Here is a 16,559-nt window from a genome sequence, read left to right on the forward strand (position 1 = left end):
TGTCCTGGAGATGCTGACGGGCGGGCCATATACTGGGCGTCATGTGCTGAAGCGAACCAATCGGTTAGCAGGCAGTCCCAAGACTTCTGGCAAGTTGAAAAAAACAAAATATCTTGCTGCCCTTGTCTTAAGGGATTTATTTATTTTTTTATCAGCAAAGAGTTAAGAAATATAACCATTTGTCTTCTAAACAAATTAAACATTAGCAAACTTACAGAAGATACAGAAAAAAACTAAATATAGGCTATAGTGGGCCTTTTTTGTAGATGAAAACTAGCCATAAAGTAGAATAAAATGCATAAAGGAGCACTGTCTTTTTCTACAGTAGCAACATTTTTTTGTGCAGCTAATTGAATTATATGCAAGATAATTTAAATTCGGATTAAATTTTCTTGTTTATATACCCTACGCAACATTGTTAATATGAACCCTGAACCTTTAACCTTGCAAATGGAGCAGTATGCGGGTAAATTACTCGAAGATTACCTACATTTAAACCAGCCTAATAGTCTAAAAGTATCAAATGAAGCTTACAGTCTTGATTAAAGGGATGTATTTCCCTATTGTTGAGAAGCACGGTTTAACTAGAATGCCATCTATCGTTGAAATGTTGTCAGTGTATTTTACGGAAGCAGTCTACATTCCTCTGACTAATCACAGACGGCGCCAGTCTCCTTACACCCACAGGTGCGCAAAACAGCAATTATTCCCCGGTAAACAGCAGGATAAAGCGCGGAACCAGCCCTATATGATGCTCTGTCGCGCCAAACGCCTCGTGCACAGACCTACATAGAAAACTACCTCAGCCATGAGAACTGGCAATTTACTAAGTATTGTGTCAACTCAACACAAACTTTGCGGCCTAACTCTGCCAGCAATAATCCCTAAGTGACTTGTCTCTATTGTGGTGCGATTTAAAATATCATTTTGTTATTTTATAAATAAATTAATAATTAAAATGAAAAGTAGTCATATTATGAGAGCCTCATGTAAAGTGGCCAATAAAATGTTTAGGCCTAATGTTAGTGCTGGCGCTTGATTGGGTTTGTTGGATGAAGAAGGATGAAGAATTGGATCAAAACGTAGGTGGTCATTACTATAGTAGCCTATGCAGCTAAACGAAATTACTGTACATTCATATCAATATTCAAAACCGAGTTCCGCAGTTGAAGTCAGTCTCAGGTCCCTTTTATTTTCTGCTCAGGTCAGGTGTTCAGGTGACGAGTCGTCGAGGGGACCTCTGGCGCCCTCCAGCGTCCATAAAAACAAAACAACCGTTTTCGAGATGTTGTCTTCCACAACAAATGCACCCCAAATTCACCCCACCCGCGCGTACACAGATTCAGATTTGTTTATCATAGGCTATAAAAAAATATACTAAACTAAATATTAATATTAAATCATATAAAATATTATTTACTTATTAAAAAATATATACATATTATAAAATAAACAAATAGTATATTAATATAAATAAACAAAAATAATAATGATAATAAAAAAGTTTCTGTAAAGGATAAAATTATAATAATAAAAACAATAATAATGATGATGTTGATGATTCTAATGATGATGATAATAATTATTATTACTGTAGGCATACAGCCTATATTTAATAGTAGTAGTAGTAGTAGTAGTTCATATAAGATATATGTAAAATGGGATAAAGTTAGACTAAATTTATAATCCTTTACATTTTATGATATTTACCGAAAGTATGTATTAAAAAATTATATGAGTTTAATTCTTTTTTTTTTCGCTCTTACACAGTCGAACTACATTAGTAAACACGAGATGGCACTGTTTGCTTAAATACCAATTCAGCAAAATGTATTCGGATGTTCTGTGTGCATAAGAGACTCAGAGCAAGGAGGTCATATAAGTGTAGTTATACAAAGTAATGATCTAGGTTAAGCACATAAAATAGCTACAGATATCAGCTTTGTAGTATTATATTAACAACAAAGAATGTATTCACAGAGACGATACACCAAATGCATGTTGTTTTTGCTGTATCAAATGCAAAACATTTGGCAATAACATCCATTAGCAGGGACTCAATAGAGAGGTCACTAGACAAAACAAAAAGCAAACATAAAATCTATCTTTGGTCCAACAATAGATACACCTAGCTTTCATCAACATAAACATCAGGGTCCGTATTCATAAAGAGTCTAAGAATCTTCTCAGAAAACTCTTAATTTAGCTTAAAAACTTTTACGTAGGAGTCTTAGCTTAAGAGTGATTCGGGACCAATCTGAGAGCAACTCTGAGTAAGGAAAAGACAAAAAATTTCCATCTTAGTGAGGAGGCGGGGTTGACCCCGTTGCTATGTATGACACAATCTTTTGAAGACTGTGATTGGTTGGTTGTCCAAGAAGGAAAAAAAGATTGATTTTAAGTAGGGTCTATTTTAATTCTCACTTTGAATTTACATGTGTAATTTTTCCTATTTGACCAGTCTCTCTCACACACACACATTATATGTGTGTATATAAATCCTTTTTTTATTTACCATGCTTTTAATTTCCTATAAGGTATTTGATTGGCTTAGAATGATAAAAATTGTTCCACTCTTTCCAATTACAGTGGTTGCTGTCCTATTTAAGTGGCGGTTTGAATGTTGGTTTTAATGTATCAAACATGGAATCAAAACCAAGAAGGGCGAGAAAGCCAAACTGGACAGAGGAACAGTGTTTACTGTTAGCCCAGTTAGTGGATGAACACAAGGCCATCCTTAAAGGAAAATTCGGGCCGGGTGTCTTGGCAAGGCACAAGAAGCAGACATGGGAGCATATAGGACAAACTATTAAGGGTTCATTCCCCCTGCTTGTGCGCACCTATAAGCCTGCTATATTCATAAATGCAGTTTTTTGAGCCTGCAAGGTGGGAATGTCCAGTGGAAACGAAATGAACTGCGACACAATAAGATGTTTTGAAAGTGCTGTAATTGTTTGTGTGATCACTCTGCTTACAGAAGGTTGTGACAGACCCAAATCATCACTATTGCATTGTTGCATTTTCCCAGTTGCCAAATTTCGTAATGTAGTGATCACTTTAATTTCTGGCGCTATGGCATTTCTGCGCTGTGTCGGAGATGTTAGCACGTCTCTAATAAGATCAGTCACAAACATGATCCCTGCACGATCTAATCTATAGCGTCTTATTAACTCACTGTCATCCATTGTCTGCAACACATTTCTTCTGCTTCTTCGTCTTTCTGCTATTTTCTCCTCTGCTAAAGAAACTCTTAAGCCTCTTAAAAGTCCTCGTCTGTGCTCCTAACAAGTTTGACCTTAAGACCTCTTTTAAGGGTTAAGATGCTTTCTGAATAACTTTTTTCTTTACTAGGATTTTTTCTTTAATTTTAAGGGTAAACGCCCACATTTCTAAGAATTTTCTTAGAATTTTGTCACTAGGAGCTACTTTTTGCATTAAGATTCTTTATGAATACGGGCCCAGGTTTCTTTAGAGAAGACCAAATCAGTAGACAATTTGTACACGTTTTTAGCTGAATGAGGCTTCTTTTCATAGTACAGTTTTATTTGTTTATGTTTAACTGTGTTGTTACTGTAACCATCTGTTCAGATCTTGCTGAAATTTGTTTGGTTTTACTTTTCTTTAAAATCTGTTCATGATTCATAACTTCCGGTTACATTCAGAGTTAATGCACAATATTAAATCCAATTCCTTACATACTTCATATATTACGAGAGTCTGACGTATAAGCTCTCAACTATCAAAATGACTCTCTAAATGGATTGCTACTTCACCATGAATTTGTTGTGCTTCCCTGCGTGATTAGTCATCATCCTCATTCATATTGTCCCAAGGAGTGTGAACTTCCTGTGAGTGTGCGCTTTGTTTTCTAAGGAAAGACCCGACAGCCAATCCTACTTGACAAATTCATTTGTGGATTCATAATCTTGATTTCTGGTGCTTGCTGGCCTATAGGGGGATTCTGGATATTTGCCGCAGCAAGAAAAACATTCACTTTCTTATGGCTTTGAAGAAAGTAAGAAAAGAATGTGCTGTGCCAAAGGGTATAATATAATGGTAGAACAAAAAAAAACAAACAAACAAACAAACAGACAAACAAGGTCAGTGAGATTTGCCTCTAAGGGTAACATTCCAACATTATTTCATTTCCCCTCTCCAGCCTTTTTTCCATGATGTGACCTGCACACCTGTCAGTTTTGCGCTTTTGAGTTAGGTCAATATCACTTCCAGATGAAGTTGATAGATCTGCTCCACTCATGTTCTCATAGAATTTCATGGATATACAGGTCTCTGTCTGTCCCAGATATGCTTGAGGTTGATATACGAATGTTATTAATGGTAATCTCAGTCAGTGTTTGATCAGGACACACACAAACACATTAATGCTGTTGAATCAGTAAATATAAGTGCACATTTTCAAGTCACTGAGTACATTTTGTTTTCAGCACCCTACTTGTAGATGTGAACATTTTTAAAGCTGATTCTAACACACTTTAAAATAAATTAATTAAACCAACTTTTCCCAATAGCTCAAATTTAACTGCCTTCCAAAGCAGCTTCTACCTGACTGTGCAACACTTTATTTTAACTGTCCCCTTTAGACATTCTGTTTAAGTAACTTTGGAAACTACATATCATCTAGCAATCTTTAGAGTATTAATAGACTGCTTATATCTGTTATCACTTTGTTTTGATGGTTCCCCAACATACATTATACTTACTATAAGTAACTTGCTGGTTATGAAGCTGGCTGTTTTTTATTTTTTATTTTATTTTAAGATTTAAGTGTAGGAAAGAAGCTTATATCTTACTTAATTCCATTCACACAAATCAATCACAGCACTCATGTATCTTTTTTTTTATTATGTACAACACCATATACCACAAAACTTTTTACCAACAAAATGAGGTGTTATAAATGAGAGAAATATGAATTATAACTTTATAATAAACTGCATGTGTGCTTGAGATACGTAGAATTAATTAGATGTCGCACAATTACTTACAGTTTAGATAATAAATCAAACGTATTACAACCATAGTAAACTCTTTTAAGGTAACTTCTGCAGTCTTGTCACTACAGGTTAAATGACATACCTTGGTGACTGTTCATGGATAAAAGTTGGTAGTCATGAGAAAAATAACATCCTCAAGCAGATTTCACTTTTTCATGTTTTTAGGGAGTAGAGGGGAAAACAGAAAAAAAAACATTCTTCCTATAACATATACACATTTCTTGATGAAAACTTAAGAAAAAGAAAAGAAATGAAATGTGTTTTAAATAAAGAAGACAAAAGAGCGTGGTAATGTGTTGGTGTAAGTAGTGAATCTAAGAGTTCATGTCCTGTTAAGATGCAAGGAGACATGGGGTGATAAAAAGCAGCTGTTTTATTAACGTGTGGGTTTTTTGATAGCTCTAAATGTGATTTTTCAGTAAATCTCAACATATTATTTGTATAAGACTAACATCAGAAACTACAAATAATCATAGCATTGTATATTTACAGATGTAAAAATATGTAATAATTTGATATTATTGTACAAAGAGTTGCATTTGTACAATACACATTATTCCATAAGACATGTGATATATTATAAAAAGGTTTTAAAACATTTCATTCTTCTGTGAGCTATGATTTGCTAAAGCTATCAGCATGCAGAAGGTTGTGTTTCGAAACATTTTTCCCATGATGATGTCAGCGAGGATGTGTATGCATATGTGTCTTCCCTAACTGTGGGTGTATTGTATTCTTCATGGAAACAAAGCAATTTAATTGCAAATAAAATACCATCTTCCACCTTCATCCTTGCCTGAGGTCAAACACTCATGTTGTGAAGTGTGTTATAAAGTGAGTAGGATTTGAATCTCTGTGTGCCCTAATCATCTCCCTCGTCCTCTTCCTCATCTCCTCTCCCTCTCTATTCCTTTATTCCAGTGGTTTATGAACCCTCTGGGTGTGGATCAGGAATTCTAAGCTTAGACAGTAAAACTTTGTCAGTACATCTGTTTAAGATTAGATAGCTTGGGGTGAGATTTAAATTACATATCCACACAGGAAAATAACTATGCAGTGAATTTCATAAACATTAAGTGACTTGCCTTCTTCAGTACAACAAAGATTTTTAGCTGAACCAATGGTCCTTGGTGATTCGTGTTGTACTGATTGAATATTGCAAGTAATGTTAAGTTTCTTGCACAGACTAATTGTTTCGCTTCATAAGACCTCAATATATCATCATGACCTGTGGGTATTAATTTTGTGTTTCCTGTACTTGCGGTTTTAACTCTCGAAGTGATGACATCCATTGACTTGCATATTTTGAATCAGCAAGAACCATGGTGTCACCTAACAATCATCATTAGTGTTCCGCTGAAAAAAGAATGACATCTAAATCTTGAATGGCCTGAGGGTAAATTAAAAACAAATGTTCATTTTGGGGATTTCCTAAAAATGAAAGTCCTTTGCAGTTATTTTATTTAATAAACCAAAGATGAATGTAAAAAAGTCACTGTAGGCTAATGTCTGAACAGTGAAATTAACTGTAAAATAAACATTTATTTATTCTGCTACTCTGTTATATTTAGAACATATAGTTAGCTGACAAAGTTATGAACCTTTTTTTATTGTTTTATTTTTTTATTTATTTTTTTTACAGCGAGTTTGTACCAATGATGACCAGCCAATCAGCTTTGTCATGATGTCATCTTCCTGTTGTTCCGAAGTCATTATTCACATGGCACTTATGGTTCAGAACTTCAGACTGAAAACAGGCTGAAATATTTATGCCCATGAGAAAGCATAGCAGATTTCAAATTATGTACTTCCAGTGGGTCCTGAGTCAGCCAAGCAACTACCATTGAGATGAATGGAAATGTTAATAGTTAGCTTTCTCCAGGTAGACCTGCGAGTTATAAACAAAAATTAAAAAAACAAAAACAAAAAAAAACAAAAAGGTTTTTAAGAAAAGCCATCAAAAATAATTGGGCAGTCTATATTAGTCTAAAACATCTAAATACTAGCAATATAGGCTACTGTTAGGAGGTTCAAAAGGTTATTTTATCCAAATACAAAGCCAAGTTTAAAGGGATATCAGCTGAGAATATTTATATTTGTGTTGTTAAATGCTTGTAAATTAGATTGTAATTTGTAAGTGTGAGACAATTATTTTAAAAAGACATTTTATATACAGTATATAGAAAATTACTTTTTGATCATGAACTTGGTAAAGGTCTTTACAATCTGACAGTAAATCAATTTATCAGTCTGTATTGGTATCACATGCTCATTAATTCAGGTTAACCCACAGGAATGCATTACAGACACTGTAAACTCATATCACCTGACCCTAAAAAGTGAAAGATGAAAAAAAAGGAGGGTGTTAAAGTTGCACAGGTAAAACTGTCTGAAAGGTTGTTTGTCTCCTTGTAAAGCCAGGTCATGTCCTTAACACCCAAAATAATGAGAGCTTTCTGGTATTCTTAGCTGTAACTTTGGAACAAGCGTCTCCCTTTGTGCTGTTAATAATATTAATGCGACAACAAAGCTTCGTGGTTGGATTTAGGATAGGCTGAAAATAAACATGAAAATAAGTGTGAGAGATACAAAACAAGAATTAAAGTAACTCAAAAATGTAAATAAATTAATAACAACTTTAATGTAATTTTTGAAAAATATCAGACTATCTTGTCTGGAGTTGTCTCTGGTAGGATGTTTGCCTAAATTAAATTATGTTCTTCTTAAGGTAAAATTACTAGTGAAGCTGACCTGTATCTGAACTATTTCTCCAAATGTTCATTAGTAAAAGAGCTGCCCTACTACATAAACAAGGATCATAACTCAAAATAGATTATAATCTTTTTTGATGAATCAGACATATCTAAAATAAATGTAAAAATCTACAAAAAAGTCCCTATATCCAAAATAAGGAAAATGTGTCTACACAAACACTGTAAAAAGTAGAAATAATTTTGCTGATATAACCAAATCTATTTAAGTATGTTAAATAAGATTCCCTATCGACACTTCACTTGTACAGCGTCTGCTAAGACTCTATGGGGAAAATTCCTTTTTCTCCTATGACTGAAGGTTTTTCAATAACATAGTGTAACTACATGGCCATTGGTTCGTGCAGTAAATTCAAACTGAACCAATGGCAATGAAGCCCCCCAGAACCTGCCAATATCGGCGGGGACATCTGGCTATTTAAGGGGGCATGTCGCCATAGGATTCTCAGATTTTTTCTCCTTCAGTGACAACAACAGTCTTCGCTGAGACTACGGGACTTGAAGCTTTGCTGTTGAAATGCCTCACAACAAATCAAGACCTCTCTGCCACCTTCAGCACTGCTGCAGCACCAGTCTCCCTATACCCTCCTGCCATCTGGCGATCTAGAAGAGAACTCCTGAGAAGAGAAGAGTCAGCTCATGCTGGCCCTGCCCTCACATGCCCTGCTCTCTCCACATAGAGAGGCTCCCCCTGTCTTTTGAGAAGCTGCACAGTGTGACCAACCTGGCTTTATGTGCCACCACGACCACAGCCCAGGTTATTGGCAGGTCGATGGGCAGCATAGTGGTACTCAAGCACCAATTATGGCTGACCATAACGGAGATTAAGAATGCAGACAAAGTCCTCATCCTAGACTCCCCGGTCTTTCCCTCTGACCTCTTCGGTCCTGCGGTTGAGGGATGTGCCGAGAGCTTCTCTGCTGCACAGAAGTTGTCCCAGGCCATGAGACACTTCCTTCCCAAGTGCTCCAGCTAAAAGGCTGCTTCTAATCGCCTCAAAACAGCACAGACTCAGCAGACCACAAAGCCCCACGCCTCCAGCTGCCAAGGCGGCTCCCAAGTCTGAGCCTTCCCAGCGCACCAGCTCTGCCAGATGTTACGCATTTTTGAAGCGTCAGGGATCCCAGCCCAAGTTAGTGCTGTACCCGGCACCTCAGGCATGCTCCTGATCTGCGGGAAAGGAAAAGGAGGGGGCCAAGTCTCGCTACAGCCCAGCCTGATCTCACAATCAAAACGTACATATTTAGAAGTAAATTAAAACTGTCCAATACGTATGTGCCTTTACGTATTTACAGTGTCATTTACGTATTATCTGGACGTAATTACAGGTTCGATACGTATCGAAATTTACGTAAAAACAACCTCAAATACGTACAGATAGAACGTGTTCTCTGACCAGTCAGTTATCCATAGAAATTTGCTCATGAAGCTGCTTTTCAATGCGTATCGGATTAATTTTTTAAATATTTATGTATATTTTCCCTTTTCATAATTTTTTGTGATAAATGTAAGATCCCTATACCTCACCCGAACCTAAACCTACCCATTTTATACAGAATGTTAAAAGAATAAAACATAATAAAACACAATTTTAGTAAAAATATAACATTAAAACGTTATTTTGAGCCACTAACGTTAATCTTACACCTACCCCTAAACCTACCCATAACCATTTCTTAAAACTACATAACGTTACTGTTATAAATAAACAATTAACAGACAAACAAACATAATGTTAATCATTTATTTTTTGCGAAAAAATATCAAAAGTGGTACCAAAAGTAGTTCAAATGATAATGAGTTCCAGTCGCAGTCCTCTCTGGAAGTAATAGTTTTTATAGGGTACAGAGCAGAATTTAATTTATTAATCCGTGAAATTATGAATCTGTCTTCTCTCCGTGAAGGCGCACTGGCGCAGTAGCAGTACTGATTTCAAATGTCTATCAACTGAAACACGACATGTCGCAATCTGTGACGAATTCTGTGAGAACCAATGAGAGTTCGATATTAGTGCCTTAAACCTTGTCGTAACGTTCCTGTGGCGCACTGGCGCTATTTTCAAATTCGAATCATAACGAGCGCGGGCTTTGACTGTGACGGACGCTGTTGCTGAGAATGAAGATGAAGATCGATTGATATGGATATGTTCCTTGCAAACATCTGGATTCTAAAGATATGGAGTACAGCAAACAAATAAAATGGATGTGATTTGTAATTGTATGCTATGCTTTTGTGTATCTATGTGTTGCAGCATGCACATAAATGTTATTTCCTATTAAGTAGATGAGTAAACTGCTTTCAATAAATTCAATAAAATCATTTATTGATATGACAATTAAATACAACAGATTTAAATCATTAAAGCCACGATTTTAATATTAATACATGGGAATTCATATAAATTGATATAAATTATGTGCATGAAAACGTAAGTAAATGTACGTGTGGTAGAACCACATTAAACGTAAAAATACACACGTATTCTCATGAGATCACGTTGTACAGCCAGACCTCCCCCCAAGCAGCTTCTATTGTGCCTCCAAGCACCCAGTTCATTTCTGGGTGCCGACGACAATGTGTTTAACACTGGGCCTATTCAAAAAGCGCCCACACAACCAGCCACTGTTATAGCATGAAAAATAAAACTCAAACATTTTTAAAATGAGAGCATATTTCCTCTTTCATTTACCATGAGTGTTGTGTCAGACTTGTTTTTTTGGATAATTAAACGATGTTACACTCTTCAGTTTGCTTTGAAAAGCCCGCACTTTTGAGCGTGGTTCCACCTTGGTTCAGAGCAAAGATGCTCACGTTCTGTGCTCCAAGGTGATGAATTTACTGGTGAAAGGAGCCACAGAAATGGTTCCCACGGGTTAGAGTGAGTCAGGCTTTTACAGCCATTACTTCCTCATCCCCAAAAAGGATGGCAGTCTTCAACCCATCGTCAATCTCAGATTCCTGAACCGCACCCTTATGAAGCAGCCATTAAGGTAAGGATAAGGATACTTTGAAACAGATCCTGTCGCAAGTGTGCCCAGGGGGCTGGTTCTTTTCTCTGGATCTGAAGGACGCATACTGTACTTTCACATCCAGATAGCCCCCCATCACAGATGACTCTTGAGATTCGCCTTTGATGGAGTGGCATATCAATAAACGATCCTTTAATTCGGACTGTCCTTGGCTCCTTGCATATTTACAAAGTGCATGGATGTGGGTCTTTCTCTACTGAGACAGATGGGAATCCACATTCTGAATTACCTCGGCAAATGGCTCATTTTGGCCCAGTCAGAGGACGAGCTACTATCTAACAGATCCTTTCTCCTCAGCCACTTAGAATGCCTTGGGCTCAGGGTCAATTTTGCCAAGAGCAATCTGTCTCCCAGCCAATGGATATCATTCCTGGGTGCAATTTTCAACTAGGCCCAAATAAGGGCAACCGTCACGGCAGAAAATGCTCTGGCTATCCGGAAGCTCCCGGCCTCCTTCAAAATAGTAGTCTCACGCCTCCTCAAGGCATTTCAGCAGATGTTAGGTCTTATGTCCTCTGGGTCTCCAGTGTTACAGCTGGGACTGCTCCATATGTGGCCCCTTCAGCACTGGCTGAAACCACTATTTCCATCCCACACCTGGCATCAAGGCCTCCGCAACTTCTTGCCAGACTTAAGGGGACACCACATCCTTGTCCAATCAGACAGCATGACGGTAGTGTCCTACATAAAATGACAGGGAGGACCCTCCTCGAGGTGCCTCTTTACTCTAGTAAAATGCCTCCTAGAATGGCGGAGGATGCTCCACTCTCAAATGGTTCAGAAAATCTGGAATATCTTTGGCAAGGCAGAGATTAATTTCTTTGCCTCAAAAGACAACTCTCACTGCCCAAATAATTTTTTGATGGACATGGATGCGTTGGCCCACAACTGGCCCAACCTCTTCCTTTACACTTTCCCTCAATCGCCCTAATTCTGCAGGTAATCAGGTGAATCAGGGAACAAGGGCATAGAGTTCTGTTGGTAGACCTGCTCTGGAGGAACTAGCACTGGTTTGCAGAGTTGTCCCAGCTGTTTGTAGCCTCCTCTCTAAAGCGAGCAAAATGATTTGGCACCCCCAACCCGAGCTTGTGCTCACTGTTGTAAAATGGAAGCAGTTCCAGGAGCATAACGTATGATGGCGTTATGCGTACTTAGCTGTGCTATGCAGCTGCATGACTAAGTCGTGGCTTCAGTCGAGGTTGCCTGAGAATCCTATGGTGACATGCTCGCTTATATAGCCAAATGGCCTATATTGGTGGGCTTTGGAGGGCTTCATTGCCATAGGCTCATGCAGTTACACCGTATAATTGAAAAAGCTGCAGTCATCGGAGAAAAAGAAGTGTTCCCCATAGCGTCTTAGCAGACGCAATACTTGTTCGTGTATCTCAGGGTACGTTTTTGAGTACTTTTTTGACATAAACAAAACACATTACACATGAAGCTCACTTTTTATGTCAACAGTTATTCACTTAAGTTATTCTTTAGCTTAAGATATTAGGTTTTTGCCTTTCAAGATTTATTTCCTCAGTATTTAATCTAATGTAGCTGTTCTTTGGATTTTCAAGTAGATAAGTGTGTGTGTGTGAGAGAGAGAGAGAGAGAGGGAGAGAGAGAGAGAGAGAGAGAGAGGGAGAGTATTTTTGTTTTGTTCAGCTGTGAAGAATGACAGAGTTCACAACACATGGTTTTAAAAAAGATCAATACAAATGCAAGGAAAACCGTCATTCTTGTTTTATTTCCCGTTTGCTCTCTTCCTCCCTCTGTCCCTATCTCTCCTCTCTTTTCCACAACCAACATGAACAAAGAATGCACTGTGAAATTAACATGGAGAAAATGAATAGGGTACAGTATGTGCAGACAGTAGCAGATCGTATGGAACAATTAACAGAACAGCAACAGATCGCACATTTGATTCAGGTTTACAGCTGTGTGTTAGTAGCAAATTGCAGCGTATATAATGACAGAGGCAGATCTAGACCCACCCAGTAGTTGCAGTAAAATTTTTCTGTGTAAAAACTTTGTCACAGACGGCTGTTTCTGCTCTGACTACCAGTCATGTTTCCCAACCTTGCTCTCTTTTTCCACTAAAGTTTTATTTTTAACAACAATGTCTTAATGGCTGTTGGACTCAACAAAAACAACTGGAAGGAAGTCTTGGCTTTGAGTGTAGGGAAGAGGACAGGGAATAGCTGAGGATGACAGCAATGGGAATGTCAGATATCTGAAAAAACAGACACACATATACCAATGCACCAACACAGTCACATATGCTACAGCCTTGGGATTCTCACACACTAACCCCTTGACACTGTTATAGTCTTTGGTAACTGTAATAAAAGGCAAAGTAATCTTATCCACACACCAAATATGCATTATGGGTACAAGTTCTTACAGTGCTGTTTCCTGTTGCCATAGTATTAATCTGTTTTGTACCTCACTCCCTCTGTGTGTGTGTTTAGCCATGACTCCCAGCAGGGTTTAGATTGCTTTTGTTTGCTCAGGCAGAAACAGCCACAAATCTGTGGTGTACAGTACGAATAATTATTATGGCATTTACTGTTTTTCTTTTAATTTCTATTTCTCTTTCCCTCTTTTTTTTGTCAGTCCCACAATTTTGCAGTCATCAGGTTAAACAAGCTTATCATAATTTCTTAGTATATATATATATATATATATATATATATATATATATATATATGTATATATATATATATATATATATATATATATATATATATATGTATATATATATATATATATATATATATATATATATATATATATATATATATATATATATATATATATATATATATATATATGTACAATAAGAACATATCTATATCTATATATATCTATATAATGTTTTACTGTTTGCTTTACAGAGGTCAAATCTAAATTGCTGAATGTCAGGAAACTCCAGAAGTCTTTAAATAAACATTATGTGAATAACAGTTACTGATATTAGTGAATATGATTAATTGTCCTTCAATTAAATAATTAAGGGTATGTTTACATGACAACGATGGACCACAAACAGAAAAGTCAGTCTTTCATGTGTAACACAGGTCAGGATGTAACTGACTAAAAAAATAATAATATGATTGCAATAATATTACTAATATCTAATATTACTATACAAAATATATATATATATATTGTTGATTTTGAAACAGATGATTGCTGATTGAAAATCATGTAAAATTTGATATGCATGATAAATGCATGTGAGACCCCCAGGATTTGGTGAGTTTACAAGTAATATTGTGTTCATTTAATTGAAATTGAATGTAATATTTATGTATTGTTATTCAGAAATATTTTCAGAGTATTTTATGTGCATTAATTGGTAAGAAGGGGAATGAAATGTAATGTGATATTCTATTTAGGAGCTTAAATGTTAAATTGCAGGTGATAATGATTTATGTATGTTATACATGTTGGCTACTGAGTGGAAAAAGAGGCACTTATATAGTATCTTCATATAGATTGAGGATGAGATGCAAAAGAGATATGTTGTATTTTATGTTTATTGTTTATGATACTTAAGACACTGTTTGTATGACCAGGTCGATTTTCTTTGTGCCTGGTATAAACTCTTCAAAACATGAGATGGCAAGTCACCCAGAGAAAGATCTTTGGTCTAAGAGGAGAAAAGACGGAATTAGAAGAGATTAGTGCCTTTCTGTTTACTGGTGGAATCCATTCCATTCTGTGAACTTCTTACTGGTAGGACTAAAACTAGCCTTCTCCACCAATCTTTGAACTGCTGACTAAACCAAACCAAGTGACTGCGACACACACACATAAATACATATAAATAGCCTACCTATAAAGTCAATATAGAATAATAAACAAATATGCTAAATGTTAAATAACAATCTAGCCTGGCCTTGATCGTCTCAGTGTTTTTTATAAAACAGTTACTTCATGCAAGCATTTACAGAATGTTATTCTACTGGTCCTGTGCAGTACTACATACTGGAACACTGTACACTGGAATATAGAACAGCATCCAGTACTGGCACTTTCCATTAATACTCAATGATTGCACTTTTTTTGGGGTGTGCATCTAGTATTGTACTTAAACTTGTAATCTTCCTATTATGATTTTATTTAAACGTATACATCTCGACTAAAAGGTTTATGTAATCGCATTTTCACATACGTAATTTGTCATTGACCTCAAAGACACCAGCAAAACTCCTCAAGCAGTTCAAATCACTATGAAAAATGAACAAAAATAAAGGATAAAGAGATGTTAAGACTGCACTGACTGCAGTAAGAGAGCGGTTGATGGGTTTATTGAGGGATTGAGGTTACTTGAGGGATTTCTCATTCTAATTCGTCTCTACTTGTTGAGCCCTGTGTTGAGAAAAAGAAGGGAGTTAAAGAAAGTGTGAACAAAATACATGCAAACTAATTTGGTGTCTGTCTGTGTGCATATAGCAGACTTGTGAAAAAGATTTGAAACGTGATCAAATTCTTGAAATCGGAAAACAGTGTTAAAACGGCAGATCTATCTGGTGATTATATTTAAGTTTTGTTCAATAAAATGTGGAAAATTCACAGAGTATATGTTTATAGACCTATAATTTCTCCCTCTCTTATTTCTGTTTTTCACACACAGACAGAACAAGAGTATTGGCTCTTACCCTCCCGGGCAAGTAAAAACTACTATACATTCCTAAGTACTAAAGCCCTTAATTCTGCGTAAATATCTTTTGTTTTTTTTATGTATTTCGTAATGCTTGTAATCATCCACAATGCTTTATTCACTATTGTCACCTACTATTGAAAGCTAGAGGTCTCTCTTCCTTAGCAAACTGATGCTGACGAATGTCCATTCTAATTAAATGCATCAATTTGTAATTTGGTTAGATAACTTGGAATCAGTGAGAAAGTGAGTGCCGTGAGTGAAGTACAGTGAAATGTGTCAAGTTTTGTCCTTCAGAATCATAAACTAGTTTGTTTAATATAATATGAAAAAGATCAATAATTTCAATGTACAGGAGGGATATATTCCTTTCAGAACTAAAAAGAGAACTCCTTTGTGATTTCAATTCCAAATTTGTGAATATTAAGTGAGGTGGCAAAGTAAATCACATGCAGCTTTGTGAAATTTAACATGATGTTTTTATATTTTATCCAAAAAAAAAAAAGAATTGGTTCTCTATCAAATAATTAGTGTGAATTTCAACTGAATTGGCCACGCCATGATGTTGAATTAAAATTTATATATATATATATATATTTTTTTTATTTAAAGTACGCACTGCAGTCACCACAAAGGTTTGCACCAAAACAAAAGTAACTACATCATTAATTTTGTCTGATTATAAGTTTAATACTGTCAGAATATTGAAAAATATTTAGATTAAATGAAAGGATTCATTTTTAATTCTACCTGCCTAAATTAAAAATATGCATTCTGATTTCAATGATTAATAACCAACATCCATTGATTCATTCAAATAATTAAAACTCAGTTCTTGCAGGGAAAGACAGTGCAAAGCAACCTAAGAGATCACTTACACACTAGGACAAGACAAAACATGAGTCTATCAACATACGTCTCCATTAGCAGCCCCAGCCCAACCCCTGAAGACACATTAGCTGACAGAATGCACTCTCTCTGGTCAGACTGCAGTGTCCCAGAGCTGTCTTTGAAGCCCTATGTCTATTAATCTGTTAATTTCACAAACCTTCAGAGAAATCCAGAACAGTGTACACAAGAAAATAAA

Source organism: Carassius carassius, chromosome 6, assembly GCF_963082965.1.
Source record: "Carassius carassius chromosome 6, fCarCar2.1, whole genome shotgun sequence".
Taxonomy (NCBI): domain Eukaryota; kingdom Metazoa; phylum Chordata; class Actinopteri; order Cypriniformes; family Cyprinidae; genus Carassius; species Carassius carassius.